Source organism: Sphaerodactylus townsendi, linkage group LG03, assembly GCF_021028975.2.
Source record: "Sphaerodactylus townsendi isolate TG3544 linkage group LG03, MPM_Stown_v2.3, whole genome shotgun sequence".
NCBI lineage: Eukaryota > Metazoa > Chordata > Lepidosauria > Squamata > Sphaerodactylidae > Sphaerodactylus > Sphaerodactylus townsendi.
In genome coordinates, this window is record NC_059427.1 from 103,467,595 (window position 1) to 103,483,777 (window position 16,183).

The 16,183-nt window shown below is 52.0% G+C and overlaps 1 long non-coding RNA gene across 1 annotated transcript in view; it reads right to left on the reverse strand.

Annotated features, from left to right (window-relative positions):
• Positions 1–16,183, reverse strand: part of LOC125429972 — a 72,480-nt gene that overhangs the window by 1,299 nt on the left and 54,998 nt on the right. The window contains exon 2 of the long non-coding RNA XR_007244073.1: positions 10,418–10,533. This is a non-coding gene — a long non-coding RNA (uncharacterized LOC125429972). The remainder of the gene's footprint in view (positions 1–10,417; positions 10,534–16,183) is intronic.

The window sequence follows — 16,183 nt, forward strand, 5'->3', positions numbered from 1 at the left end:
TGCTTGTGTGAAATGTCCCGGTGCCAGATGCATCTGCCTCCAGCTGAAGTTATCCAACATGATACCGTGTGGCAGATTTTTAACTTAGCTAAATCTACCTGCTTGGGGTTGGAAGCCCCACGCCAGGACCGCCGTTCCAACAATTTGGACCAGAAAAGAGTAGTTTCAGGAAGTAAGGCGGCGATGGCTGCAAGGTCCTTCATCATAGCCTGCAGAAGAATAACACTCTTGGTCGCTGGAAGGTCGTTTTCCCCAAGGTGTATCACCAATGCCTGAGGGGGTCCATTGCGCCGAACCAAGTCCTGCAAAAGTGGCCATAACGCTCCCCACTGCATGCCTCTGATGCCGGTCCAGGATAAGTTGACTCCGTTGGGAAGGCCGAGCTGTCTTCCCCATCCTGACGATGCCGCATATTGATACGCCCAGTAAACGATGCTGTGACCGATCACCCATACGTCGTAAGACCGGCCTGTAGGATAGACTGAAAACAAAAGAAATCAGTGGTGTAATTGTGGTCTGATGTATTATACCCTTGCCTAGGCGGGAAGCTTTTGAAATCGCCATAGCGCACCTTATAGGCAGCGGAACGCCAACGACCCAATGCCTGTAGTCTCTCAACGGAGAGGCCCAGCGAGGCGGCGGTGGTGGCAGCACCTATGCGAAAAGAATGCAGCCCGAACTCTCTGTATGGCAAGTGCAAAGCCCGCAGGCATAGGCGGAAAACGCAGGCCCATTGGTAGCGGGAGAGGCAAGAGCCGTCCCTGTGAATCAAAAGGGGGCCTTGCCAATGAGGTCGAACAGCTAAGAAGGCCGCCGTGTCACCTACGGGGCAAGGGAAACCAGCTGGCATGGCCCCCATGAATATTGGGGTGCCCCGTGCCGTCTGGTCTGTCTTAGAGTGACGTAAAAGGATGCGGATGGAGTTGCCTGAAATACAAACATCCTGGGTGGAAATGGCTTTGCCTGAGCAGTCAGCTCTGGAGGCGGATACCAGCTCGCTGCTGCGAAAAGCTCCGAAAAAAGCCAAGGAGAATGTGGCCCTGAAAAGTAGCGTTTCGTAATTACTCTGACAGATTTTAGGAAGGATCGCGGATAGGCGCTGCAAGAGGACCCAAGATATGGGGCGCCGTCCGTCCTTGCTCTTGCAAGAACTCCTGGACCAACCCTTGACTGCCTGCCGGGCAATGAACGACCGTGAAGGGTCCGGGAAGCCGGAGGCTTTGCAGTAGAAGGACACTGCGGCTAGGAACACGCGGGCGGTCTTAGCTGAGCGTCCGGAACATTGCAGGTGATCCAAATAACGCAGCACCGGTGCTTCCTGGAAGGCGGAGAACGGCTGGTCCCGAAGGCGCCTCTGAAAGAGCAAAAAGGCCTGGAGGGCACCATGATAGGACCGCTGTGTGGACGGGGCGAGGGAACCCAGGACCCTCATTGCTGTGCGCTGTTGCCAAGGCTCCATAGTTCCGAAGGGAAAGGTTCCGGGTGCACCTTCGCCTCGGGGGCCAGGGACCTGAACCTCCCCATCTGCGCCCGGGACAGGGCGTCCGCCACCTCGTTGCGTAGACCTGGGATATGCTGTGCAGAGAACGAGATGTTATTAATCAAGCAGCATGTCACCAAACGCCTGACCAATCGCATGACCCGCTCAGAGCGAGAAGATTGCTTATTGATGATCCCCACAACGGCCAGGTTGTCACACCAAAACCGTACTCTCTTATTAGCGAAAACCCGTTTCCAAATGTAAACTGCGCACAGAATGGGAAAAAGTTCCAAGAAGGTTAAATCGGACAAAAGACCACCGGTGGCCCATGGTTCTGGCCATGGCTGGGCGCACCATTGGCCCTGGAAATAAACACCAAAGCCCCAGCTGCCTGAAGCGTCAGACTGAACCTGAAGGCTGCCCTGCAGATGCCACGAGGTCTGCCAGAGGGACACGCCGTTGAAGTGTACCAAAAATTCCTGCCACACTGCGAGGTCAGCTTTCATGCCCGCTGTGAGCCGGATGTGATGATGGGGGGCGGACACGCCCCTAGTAGCGTGTGCCAGGCGTGCGCAGAAGGGGCGACCGGGAGCGACGACCCTGCATGCGAAATTAAGGTGACCTAACACCACCTGAATCTCCTTCAGAGTGCACTTTTGTCTGGAAAGCAACCCTTGGATTAAGGCCGAAAGCTTAGAGAGCTTGTCATGGGGGAGGTGAGACGTGCCCACCACCGTGTCTAGGGTGATGCCTAGAAAAACCAAGGCCGTGGCCGGGCCCTCGGTCTTTTCGCTGGCTAGCGGGACCCCCAGTTCTTTGCACAAATGCTGGAAAATGGAGAGCCCTTGGTGGCAGTGGGGGGTCCCTGCTCTGCCAATGAACAAAAAATCATCGAGGTAATGGGTAATGAAGGGGTGGGCGGCTCTGACTTTAGCGGCCCATTCGAGGAACGAACTGAAAGTTTCAAAGGCAGCACATGCTACGGCGCAGCCCATTGGCATTGCCTTGTCAACGTACCAGCGGCCGTCAAATTTGAAACCCAGGAGGTCAAAATCATCGGGATGGATTGGGAGGAGCCTGAATGCGGACTGGATGTCGCATTTGGCTAACAACGCCCCGGGACCGCAAGCCTGTATAAGGGTTACGGCATGATCCAGCGAGGCATACCTCACTGAGCTAAGGGCCGGGTCAATGAAATCATTGACTGATGACCCCCTGGGGTAGGAAAGATGGTGGATAAGCCTGAATTCTCCAGCTGCTTTCTTGGGGACCACTCCTAGGGGGGACACCCTCAAATGTGGCAGAGGTGGGGACAGGAAGGGGCCGGCCACCCTGCCTGCTTCCAGCTCTTTCTTGATTTTGGCCGCTACTACTAGGGGCATTTCTTTAGCGGACTTGAGGTTGCTACAATCGGTGGCCATGCGAGGGCCTGTATAAGGTATGCGAAAGCCGTGCTGGAAGCCATTGCTAAGGAAATGCGCGGCCGTTCTGTGTGGATATTGTTCCAAAAGCTGCAAGAGTGCTGCAGTGATAACTGGGGTGCGAGCTAAAGCTGTTAAGGGACGGGCGAGCTCTGTACTAATTGGGGCCGGTGGAGGTGTTAGTCCCCGACCCGCCATCCTTCCTGTTAGCGGGGTTGGAAGCGGGCCGGGCCCCTCGAAAGGACTGGGAACCCTTGCCCTTAGGGCATGAGGTGCATGCGTGGGGGCCTGCGCAAGTCTCGCAGGCATGATCAAACTTGCAGCGGGCGCGCTGGCATTTTCCTGCGTTGAATTCCCAGCAAACCAAGCGCCCTTCACCCTTAAAGGCGGGGCGTTTCTTAAAATTGTGGGACTGCTGGCGGGCGTACGGCTGAACCGAATACGTCCAAGCCGGGTTGTAGACTGCATCTAAGCGGGCGTGGGGGGAATAAGAAGCACTCTTCCGGGCCTCTTCGTCATAACTGAGTGCTGCCGCATCGCCTGCGATGGAACGGGCCCTGAGGACATGGCACTGGTGTGAGATTAACTGCCAGGCGCGGTGCGGGTAAGCTGCGGCAATAAGCCTGGCATATTCGCTGAACCCCCCTAGCCAATTTTCAAAAGACCTGTCCGCTCTAGCTTTGGTCTTGGGGCCGCGGAGAACCTTGCCGGACAAACCAGGGGGGCCGTAGGGGCGAACGAAGTCAAAGACATCCACAAAGTAACCATTAAGGGCCCTGGACCTGAGCTTCTTAGAGATGTGGAAGCCTGGGGGGTCCGGAAGGGAATTGTGATCGGCAATGCCCGCGTGGAGGCTGCCAGCCGCCTCCGCGAACACCTCACAGCATGCTGTTTTGCGTTTTTCTAACGCGGGGGGAAGGCTGGGGACTGCCTCAGGTGTGGCCCAGTAGGTGCCATCCTCATGCGAAAAACCTTCCCCAGAGGAGTACTCACTAGAAGACGAACTGTCCGAAGACGTGTGGTTTCTGCGGCGGCGTGAAGATCTCTTGCGCTTCTTCCTGGAACGGGACCTACGCACACCGGTGTTTGAGTCGCTGTCGTCTGAAGACGTGGACCTCAGCACAGGGGCCCCTGAGTCCTGTGTGTGAGAAGAATAAGCCCCCTCCATGGCCCCCTCTGTGGGAGCGGAAGAAGAGCTCTCCTGGGCGGGATCATCAGCAGGGGGTCGTCCCCCGGGGGCAAATTGAGCTAGGGCCTTAGCCATGCCCTGAACGAGGAGGTTGCTCATCTCTGCCCAGCTGGCTGACGAAGGGGCTGGGGGGGCGGGCGGTGTGCCGCTATGGGCAAACGCGCTAGCCAGACGTGCAGCTGGCACTTGATTGGCAGAACCCTTGGAGCCCCTAGTCTTAGAAGCGCCCTTTGTTGCCCTGCTGGTGCGGGGGCCCCTGGGTGCACTCCCTTTGGGACCCACGGAACTGCCGCTGGGGGGCTCGGACCCCTGCCCCATGGTGGCCCCATGACGCACGGTGCGCCTGGAAAGGGAAGGCTTTTGGCCGCTGGGGGGCTCCGACCCCCATCCCGTGGTGACCCCATGACGCCCCGTGCGCCCGGAAAGGGGAGGCTGCCGGCCGCTGGGGGGCTCGGACCCCCGACCCGTGGTGACCCCATGGTGCCCAGTGCGCCTGGAGAGGGATGGCTGTTGGTCCATGCCAAGCAAAGCCTGGTGGCGCTTAGTGCCACAACTCCGTGAAACGCGTTGTGGGCGAGAGAGTGGGGGTGGAGAAGCAGGCTCCAGATGCCTGCGTTTTGCGCTGGCCTTTTTTCCTGTGCTCGGGACCTGGGCGCACTCTGGCTGAGGCTTGGGCGGCATGCTGATGCCGACTGATGCCCTGCTGGGATACTCCCCTCGTAGCGTGGCTTTAAACCGAAGGTCGGGGAACAGCACCGGAACTAGCCGGAGCTGGCAGCCGGGCAAGAGGGGAGGGCCGCGGTGAGTGTGAGCCGCTTGCTGCTAAGCGGCGGCTGAGAAAAGAGATGCCGGGAAGAGCCGGAGCCTGCCCGCCGAAGGTCAAGGGGCCGACACGAGGAAAAAATTCCGGAAGCTGGTGAGCGAAGGAGCGACCCGGTAAGCGCCGGCCGGCCGGCAGTGCCGACGGCAGCGGAAGGGGCAGGGGAACAGGGAAACTGAACTCCTGTTGTAAGGCTAGGGAGGTAGAAAAAGGAGCGATCCCACCTGGGTCAGCTTGCACTGCTTCCGATGAAAGAAAATGGCCGGCCGGACGAAAGGAACAGTCACGCTAGATGCGATGTCGACGATCGCCGGGCAGCCAGTGAAGAGGGCTGCCACGAGGCTGGCTCTGGCTTAAAAGGAGGGAGGGCGGCGCCGGCAAGCCACGTCATGCCTGCGCGCGCCCCTCCCACGTCCCCTGTTGGCCCGCCGCCCGGCGCATGCGCAAAGCCGCAGGGTGTCCCAATCGGCAGGGGAGGGACCTGCCGACGCAACGAGGAGGCTGCTCCCTTCCCCAGACGGCAATGGCGGCCCCCGGTGAGTCGGTGCCGCTGCTTTAACATCTATATGCGACCCCTTGCTCAGTTGGTGCGGAGCTTTGGGCTGACGTGTCACCAATATGCTGATGACACTCAGCTCATTCTGTCGATGGAGGGGGGAACGGCTGCCGCCCCTGCGACTCTCCAGCATTGTTTGGTGGACGTGGCTGGTTGGTTGAAACAGAGCAGGCTGAAACTGAATCCAGCAAAGACGGAGATCCTCTGGCTGGGACAAGAGGGGGAGGTTGGGGATTTTCAGCCGCCGGTGTGGGAGGGGGCTACATTGGCACCTCAGCCCCCCCCCGGTTCGGTGGACGTGGGGAGTCCCACCTGGATTCGCCTCTTTCTATGGAGACCCAGGTGGCTCCATATAACCCGGGTGGCCAGGCTTTTTACACCATCTCACGTCCAGAGCCTCGGACTGCTGGCCCCTTCCTTCCCCAAGCTGACCTGGCCACTCGTGGTCCATTGCAACGGTCACCTCCAGGTTAAGACTTATTGTGTAACCCTCGCGCTTCACGCTCGGAACCTCTTCCCTTTGCGCCTTCCGCTGATCCGGAGATTGAAGATGGTCCAGAATGCAGCGGCTTGTATGCTCACAGGGGGTGCCATGGGAGAACATATTACCCCTGTGCTCCACCGCTTGCACTGGTTACCAATCGAATTCCAAATCATTTTCAAGGTGTTGGTATTAACCTTCCAGAGGCCTTTATGCTGCCTGGGGACCTCCGCTATTACATCTGCTCATGCGGACCCGCCTTTACCCCTATATATGTCCTGGGGCAAATAGGCGTTCCTCTAAGCTGCGTCGCCGCAGAGGCCAACTTACTGGTGATTCCTAGCCCCTCGAATGATAATGTGGGGCTGGCCTCCACCCGGGCCAGAAGCCTCTCCACAGCTCCTGGCCCCTGCCTGGGTGGGAACAAATTGCTCCCTTCCATCAGCTGTCCGGGCCCTGCAGGATCTTGCTGAGTTCCGCAGGGCCTGCAAGACCGAGCTGTTCCACCGGGCCTTTGGGGAGACCAGCCGTTGATAAGGGGCCCTCCTTTTCCTCTCCCCCCGCTATAACATCTTGGAGATCCTACCACCCCTTCCCTTTTGGGGTTTATGGGAATTGATAGCAGGCGCCATCCTGAGTTAATCAATGCTGTATTTTAGTTGGGGTAGGGTTTATTTTTATTAGAGCTGTTTTAATCCATATTTATTGTATTGAATTTGATGTTGTGCTCTATCTGTGTTGTTCACCGCCCTGAGCCCTTCGGGGGAGGGCGGTTTACAAAGTAGTAGTAGTAGTAGTAGTAGTAGTAGTAGTAGTAGTAGTAGTAGTAGTAGTAGTAGTAGTAATAATAATAATAATAATAATAATAATAATAATAATAATAATAATAATAATAATAATAATAATAATAATGTTTTGTCCAAATGAGTCTTCAGCTTTTCCAACCAAACAGAAATATTGGTATGATTAAATGAGAGCTATGAAACACTTTGTAAATCTAGAAAGGAATAATAATTCGAACACTTTTTGTCTTCACAGTTCTTCCTTCATTGCTGTGTGGTATGTCACAAAGGAACACTGACACCTGATTCTGACTTACCGGTACTCTTTTGAATTTGAAGCAAGTATGTAATGTGAAGGACTGAGTGTATCACATATAACTGCTTCCAAGCTATCAAAGGCATTTATCTTGCCAGGTTAAGCCAGTTTTAGGCAGCCTCAGGTTAATAAATCAAGGAATCAGCAGATGCCAACAGGTACCAAAGCAAGTGTTCAGCTGAATAGAATTTGTGTGGGCAAGTCATCAATTTGATGCAGTAAAGCCTATGGAAAAGTTGAGGTTTACAAGCAATCCATTTTCATTGAATGGTCTATTCTCTCCAGAAGGTTTTGCTTTGTAGACAACAGTTCTGAAATACTCAAACAAATATATATTCTAGATCTTTGAATATCCAATGTCTTAATTAGTTCTGGAAATACACAAGGAATATCATTCATCACCAACTTCTCTCTTCCTATTGTGTGTAGTATTTTATTCATTTTCAGAATTCCTTATTAGGTTTCCTCGACAAGCACACATTCACACAAAAATGCAAAAGGAAAGCAGCAGCAATGCATTCTTCAATGGTGATGGCCTCTATGTTATGTAAATTTGGACCCCAAAAGTTCTCACTCCATGGATCACAGTTACATCTGTAATTATCAGTCCAAAGAGCTTTATTTACTTTAGTTTTGAAATGAGATCTATATTTTAGAAAGGCTTGTAGATTACCAGTTCCTTTGTTGATAGCTGTTTCAGGTGGGGGACCATCTACCAACTGGAGACCGCATCAGGCAAGCCCCTTATCCACTTTCCTGAAACAGGGACGAGATGGCATGGAGGAAGAGTCACAGGTGGCATGTCAAAGATCCACCTATGACTCCTACTTCCCTGAATAATTTGTCTTTGGCTTTCTTAGCCACTGAAACTCTTAGCCAACACCTTCAATACTTTGGGTTAAGACCTAGTTCAGTTCCTGTAAGCCAGACTTTGAATATCCATATCTTCCTATAGACTTTCACAGATGTTTCCAGACCATTTTCTCCTAGTACTATGTATACACACTTTTCATTCCCATACCAATGTTTTCAGTAAATCCATTATTGACCTTTCCACAGAGACTAGATTTCTGGATTTATTCAGAAGTGAGCACTATTTTATTAAATGGGACTTACTTACAGAAAAAAAGTTCTTATGATTTCAGCCTGTTCAGTGTAGAAAAGGTAATTACAATAATATTTGATGAGTAGGGATAGGATGGAGAGTTCCAGTTTTTTCTTCAAGCTTATCCTCCAGTTTTACTATACCATCCAACTTTCTATGCATACATAATTCCCACACTATGTGCAGAAAAGCTGCCATCCATTCTATCCACTATGGTGGCCAGTGACAAAATGGAGGATGGCTGCTCACGGAGCTTTTAGGGTTCATTGCCATGAAAAATGATTCCTCTTTTTCAAACTCCTTGTTCAGTCATATTTCCCAAAAAGTACATTTTGAGAAAGAGACTGCGAGGAAAGTGATTTTTACAGTTTTGAAATAAGTCAAAATGTGCATGAATTAGCATCCTTCTATATGAACCAGAAAGATTGATCCACGTAACTGAGAATAGAACCTCCAAAGTTTGGATGAGATGACTTTTTCAAATAAAATATTTGTACAGTTTTTGTGACACAAATGTGAAATCTCCACATTGACTGTCTGTGAATTTCTACATTATGGATATAAAACAAAATGAATTAATGCTGGAAACTCAGCACAACTTATAATGTTCAAACTGCTCAATAACATCAAGTGGTATGGGAAGCTTGTTGGCCTGAGGGGATAACTCCTCAGAGTGCTTTAAAAAAGATGATCTGTGAGTCTGGCCAAAGCTTGGCACGTATGATGTGTATATGTATGACTGCTTCACCATATGTCCAGCTAGCAAATCAGCTCACATTTATCACATCACTGCCAAATCCACTTTTGGCAACTTGGTGAGGAGGTAGTCATTGTAGGTTGAGTTGCAAGCTGGTACATGGTGAAACCATCATATGGCCATTTTATCATGTGCCAAAGTTGCCAGACATATTCAGTATACATGCATACACACTATGCCAGTTAGATTGTATGACTTGGTCTCACATACTGTGGTATTCTGGCACATACTGAGGCATACTGTAGAGGTAGAGAATGAAGGCTAGAGTGACTTTCCAATAGCCTATTGATTGCACAGTTGTAATATCGCAGATGGCAAATGAAAAAAGATAATGGCAATATTGCCAATAAATAATGTATTCTGTCCCTAATGTTCCTTCCTTTGCAGCACATTACTCACACTAGACTTGATGCTGTGCCAATGAATACTGAACTATCCCCACCAATAGCTCTTATAAATGTGAGTTGCTTTTTATCAACAACACAGCACAGAAAGGAGAAACAGAACAATTTAAGCAGTGTTTAACACCTTTAGAACAGTTTGAAAGCTGAAATGAAGATGAATGCTGTTTTAGGTGGCTCAATCAGTGCTTATCTTGATGAAGGGAAAGCAAGCAACAGACCAACTGCTGTAGAGAATTAAAATAAAATATGTTTGGGACAGAAGAAGAACATGAAATCAGGGTTTTTTTGTTTCACATTCTAACTATGTTATATTAGAGAAGAACGTTATTTATTCATTTCATACATCATTTAAAGGCAGATAATCAGTAAGCCATTATGTGGTTCATATTGGGCAGCTATTCGATTATAATATAATTGAGCACTTTCTAATGGAGCCAGAGCTGACAAGTTGGGAATGCATAATACCCTTTATGTGCCATTTTGAAGGAGGAAAAAAAGTGTTTAAAACAGAGGTGCTTCAGTCAAATCCTGCCATACATTTGGGAGTGGCTGAAACATCATTTGAGACTACAAAAGAAAGACAATTTTACAGGTGTTGTCAATTTCAGGTCTGTTTCTTTGAATTGCGATGCATGGGAGCTCTTGTTGCTTCCCTTGGAGGGCAATTGTGCAGCCTGAGAACGGCAGTGGAACCACAGTCCCGGTAGGGAGAAAATTTGCTATGTCATATTTATGTTTATCTTTTATGTATGTCAACATATTGATAATGTTTGTATAATATTTTTGTATAGAGGAAAGTCATTGACTAAAAGCTCTCTGTGGTTTATGATAGTGCACTGGAACATAGGCCCACTCCACACGGGCCAAAAACAGTGCCCCAGGCATGGTAAAAACACTGTTCCTGGGGCACACTTTGCATGGCTGCTGCCTTCAAAATGAGGCAGTGCTGTCTACCCCCCCCCCCCAAACTGGCAGGAAAATGCTGTTTTTGAAACTCACTCAATGAGCTAGGTTTTTCAAAAACATTGTTTTCTACCTGGTGCCGAGTGAACGGCACTTGGTCAGAGACACCGCTTTTTGGCACATCCTGTTTTCTAAACACTTACCTTCTCTCCCACCGCAGCTCCGCATCCCTCTGGGATGAGGAGAAATGCCCATGCTGCCCTCCGACCCCCAAGGCATCACCGTGGCTGTGTGGGTGTGTCTCTTCATCCTTGTGGAGCTGCACAGGGAAATAAGGTAAGTTTTTAAAGAACAGGATGCGCCCCCATGCAGAGGCACCTCCGTGGGCTTTAGTAGCTCCGGGGCCACCTGCACAGGAGCGTGCAAACATTCTTGGGGCTTCACCAGGGTCATTTAACCTGGTGTGCAGCTACTTCCCTGGCCCATGAGGAAAGGGCCATAGTCACACACTAGTGGAGCATGGACTGTCAGCCAAAATCCAGTGGAAGGGCTAGAAGCCACTTCTGGACAGTCTGGAATACCAGTAGGTAACTGTTGGCAGTGAAGAAAAACATGCAAACAGCAAGTCTCGTTACAAACAGGAAGGATTTTATCTGCTGTTGCGCACACAGGATCACAAACAAGATGCTGTACAACGTTCTCCAAGAATTTACACAAAGTATAACGCACTACTTCACTCACAAGGCAAACCAACTACCACCATTGTTCTGTTTGCCTCCTTTATAGTTCTGCCAGTTTTGCCCATCTAATTACCAAATGGATGATCTCACCCAGCACCTGGACTATGACGTACAGTGACCTTTTGTGTTTTCTTGCCCATTCAAGACAAGCATATGTCACACATTGCTTTTTGCTATATCCTGACTTGTACTAAGTGAAATTATTGTATGAGATATTCTATGGATTGCTGCTATATGTTCCTTGATATGGACTCTTTGTTCTAAATTATATACAATTCTGTTATGTTTGCTTTATACATGGGCTGAGAAGTTCCTCGAAATTGATACTTAAACTGGTGATATAATTGTAAGTTCTCTTTTTTGTGAAAAAATTAACAACAAATAATTTTGGTTATATGAATAAGAACATTTATTTAATATTTGTGTGAATGTACAATAATTGATTTTGCACTTGCATATTTCAGTATCTGTGGAAAGAACAGAATAAGAGGAATTTTTTAGTAAGCAAATTTAAGTTGAAATTTATCGGTCTTCATTGATCTATAGCTGTTTGGTGCAGAGGTATATTTTCTACAAAATCAAGTTGGCTATGCATCAGGTGAGTAGGACCTTGAGAAGAACAGTGGTGAATGAAATGAGAGCTTTAATTTTGCATCCAACCATTAGCAATTAAATGTCACATCTGAATAGGTGTAATGGTTCACCTTTTTCCTGAGTACTGTGACAAAGGAGGGAAAAGAGTTGTTATACTAAATTAATCCCCTTGTGTGACTGGAATTCAGGGGTTTGCTTATCATAGGTAGGGTGAAATGCTGAGCACCGTGGGTTAGCATGAAATCTCTGAGCATGCTGCATTATCATGAGATCCCTGAAAAGTCCATAATTCATTCCATGATGGGAAGGAACACTCTGAGGCCTACTTCGCATGGGCCAATGAAGTGGCTGCACACAGGGATAAATGACCCTGGTACAGCCCAGGGGCCATTCACACGTTTCCATGTGGGTGGCCCCTGAGCTGCTGCGGCTCACGGAGGTGCCTCTGCATGGAGGCACATATTTTTGAAAAAAATCTTACCTTCTCTTCCCTGTGCAGCTCTGCAGGGACGAGGGGACATCCCTCCCATGACCATGGCAATGCCTTGGGGTCAGAGGGCAGGAGATGTGTCCCAACCCTGCGGAGCCATGCAGGGAAGAGAAAGTAAGTTTTAAAAGGGCATGCCTAAAAGCGGCACCTCCCACCCAGTGCTGTTCACTTGGTGCTGGGTGCACAATAATATATATTTTTTTAAAAAACTCACTAGTTTAGCAAGTTTCAAAAACACCGGGTTTGGGGTGGGGGTGAAAGGACAGTGCTGTTTCATTTCGGAGGCAGCAGCTGTTCAAAGTTTTCCCCCCAACCAGTGTTTTTACTGGGCTTGCGCCGGCGTTGTTGACATGTGTGGAGTGGGCCTGAGTGTTGAGCAGCATCAACCTAATCTTGGTTGTCTGTGTGGTACATTGGAGGAAGGAAATGAAACTCAGTGCAGTTACCATGCAAATGAGGAAAAAGACAGGCAAATAAATTTCTGCCTGCATTTGGAGCGGGATGATATTGCCAAAATGGAGGGAACCATGCCCTTTCTATAGCTAAAAGACTCATGTTACAACATTAGAAAGATGAATGCCTACAAAGATGACTTCCTCTGTCCTGCCCTGGCAAGGTGCACTCCAGAATTTCCCTGCCAACATTTTGTTACTGTAAGGGTTCGCTGAACATCCCCCTAATGTGTTTCAGTACCAAGGTGGTGTAAATGGATATTTATTTCCCACCTTACAAACATGAGTGTATTACATTGCTGCAGATGGTGAGACTTACTTGCACAATAAATACACCACGACGACAGGCTGGAAAAGGAATGGGCCGCAGCCCGTTTATTGAAATATCAAACATAACAGCAATAACTATATACAAAAGAGCTGGGCGGCAAACGGGTCGCACATCCCATCCCATCATATGGGACTGGCGGGAAGGGAAGCCCCAGAGATAACACTCCTTGCTTCCACCCTCTTCCCGCCCATGCTGAGGAGACGGGCACCGGCTAAGCCCCAAGGCCGCACACAGCCCGTCCTCCTGCCTTGCTTGCTGGGGTGTCGGGCACCGGTTAAGCCCATGGCCGCCTACCGGCCCGACCCAACCCCACTCCCTGGGGTGTCGGGCAGCGGCCCGGCCTGCCTGCCTGCCAGCCTGCCCGCACCACCCCCCGGCCCATAACAGGGCACAAGCCTGGGAGCCCTAGCCGGAAGGCTCGTTCTCTCCCCAGATGTGCGACACCGTTGCAAACCCGCCACGAGCTGCCCTCCCTCGCAGCTCACCGCCCAGGCTCCTCAAGCCTGAGCCTGTCCCTATCTCAACCATTGGAGGATAGTAAGTTGAATGGACTGAAGCCACATGTCCAAACCCCATTGGGTCAGGCGGACGCCATCCGGCTTGAAGAAGTCTCTGTTGTCCCGGGAGATCTCGGAGTGGTCCGCCACCGCTCCCCCAAGGGAGAGGACCACCTTGGCGGCCGCCTTGTTGACCTTTCTGCAGGCTCTGTCCACGGCAGTGGGATCCACAGCTCCCCTCCAGTGGACCCGCTGCAGCATCTCAGACCAAACCAAGGTCATACCAGGCCGATGCCTGGCAAAGCTCCGAAGTGTGGTGGCCATCGCACACCGCAGGTCAAGGCCCGACCTGGCAGGGAGGTCCTCCTCCCCCAAATGAATGACCAATAGGTCCGGTGTGGCCGACTGGAAAATATATTCAATTATTATGGGCTCCAGCTCATGCCACAGCATGTGCCCCTGCCCCATCCACACAATCCTCACGTGCGCCCCGAGTCCGAGATGTCGGCCCCAGTCCGAAGTGCAGGCGTATTCTTCAGCACGGTTGATGAGGCTGTGCCCCACGACCCACACCTGTCGATAGACAGTCTGCGGCGTCCCTGGAGGCACTGTGGAAAGAATTAACAAGTCAGGTGTGGGCGAATGTACGCCCGAAAGGCCCCGGACCGCCACCTGCCCAAAGCGCAAATGTCTTCCTGCGTCCTACCATCCTGTGCCGCGGCCGTGGCGGCACCTATCCTGAAGGAGTGCAGGCCAAATTAAGCGGCCGGCAGCCCAGCCCGGGCCAGGCATGCCCGGAACACCGCCAGGAACTGGAACCTGGTGAGGGGGGACCCATCCTCATGCACTAAGAGCATGCCACCGACCCGTGGCCTGTGCCGGAGCCACGTGATGAGTGGAGGGATGGGGCAGGAGGCGTCGCCCGGTAGGGCTGGCATGGTGACCCAAGCACCGCGACCCTCCTGGTCGGTTTTTGAAAGAGCCAGCCACGCATAGACCATGTCCCCAGACAGGACTAGGTGCTCCCTTTGCAGCCCGGTGCTGGAAGGCCGATCCCTGGTGGGGGCGACCAGTTCCCCGGGCCTGAAAGCCCCATGGTGTGCCAGGTGGAAAGCGGCTGTGAAGAGCAAGCGCTCATAGCGTGAAGCGCACACCTGCCGCAGCACCCCGGTGACTGCCCGAAGCACCTCCCTGGTGACTGGGCGCCTGAGATCCCTCTGCCTAGGGCCGACCCTGCGCCAACCAGCTACCAGCCGGCGCACGACGAACGCCTTGATAACGTCCGGAAAACCCGAGACCCTGCAATAGAAGGCGATGCCCGCCAGCTGCACCCCAATGGTGCGGGGGTGCATCCCCTGCCCATGGAGCCGGACAGGTACTCGAGGAGGAGGCCCGTGTCCACCTCGCCGCGGACATCCCTCCCGGTGGTCACGGCGAAGCTCACGAAGTCCCGCACGGCTCGGTCGTACAGCCTGCATGTGGCCGGTGCCAACGAGTTCAAAACACCTGTGACGACTGCTCGCTGCCAAGGTTCCAGAGGGACGCCGGCACTGTCGCCGGGAACAGCTCCGCCCCGGGGGCCAGGCGCCGAAAACGATCCACCTGCTGGCAAGATAAGGCGTCAGCAATCTCATTCTGCAAACCTGGAACGAAAGCAGCTTAAAAGGAAATGTTAAAAGAGAGGCAGGTAAGAACCAAATTGCGAACCAAGCGCATGACCCGTGCCGACTTGGAGGACTGCCTGTTCACCTCACGAACCACAGCCTGGTTATCACACCAGAAAAGCACCCTTCAATTTTGCCAAAGGTCGTGCCAGACGTGCACCGCCACCAAGATGGGAAACAGCTCCAGAAAAGTGAGATCCCTGGTGATACCCTGTGAATGCCAGGCCGGGGGCCAGAGACCTTGAGCCCACCGGCCCTGAAAGTAAACCCCAAAACCAAAGGCACCGGAGGCGTCAGAGTGCACCTGCAACTCCAAGCCGGGTTCCAGAGGTGCCTGCCACAGGGAAATGCCGTTGAAGCCCCGAAGGAACGCCAGCCAGACCTGCAGATCCTCCTTCAGACCCCGGGATACCCTGATGCGGTGATCAGGGGCTTGCAGCCCGACAAGGACCTAGCCAGCCGAGAGCAGAACGCCCTGCCAGGCGCCACCACCCTGCAAGCGAAATAAAGGTGGCCCAGTAAGGATTGGACCTGGCGAACCCTGCATGTTTTTTTAAATGGAGCACGGATTGCAGCAGGGTGGTGAGGGCCAGGAGCTTATCCGCAGGGAGCAAGGAGACGCCTTGAACCGAGTCCAGGTGGAAGCCCAAATAGCAGAGGGCAGTGGAGGGCCCCTCTGCCTTGTTGGGAGCCAAGGGGACCCCCAGCTCAGCCGGCAGGGCCTGGAAAGCCTGCAAAGCAAAATCACATTCCCTGGTGCCCTGCCCACCGATGAACAAAAAATCACCCAGATAATGAGTCACCCCCCCGGAGGGCACCCTCTGCTGAACGCCCATTCAAGGAACTTGCTGAAAGTCTCAAAAGCTGCACAGGCAAAAGAGCAGCCCATGGGCATGGCCTTGTCCACAAACCAGCTGCCTTGGAAATGGATGCCCAGCAGCTCGAAGTCCAGGGGGCGGGAATGGGCAGGAGCCGGAAAGCAGATTGAATGTCACATTTTGCCAGAAGGGCACCAGTGCCAATTGGTGAGACCCTGAGGCTGAGGAGGGGCGGGTGGCTGAAGGGGCCCGCCATGCGACCGGCCCTGATTTTCTTGGCAAGTTTGTCAGCCACCACGCCAGGGAGTTCTCGGACCGACTTTAAGTTGTCCGCCTGGTAAGCCCTGCTAGGGCCTCGGTAGGGGATTCGAAAAACCAGAGGA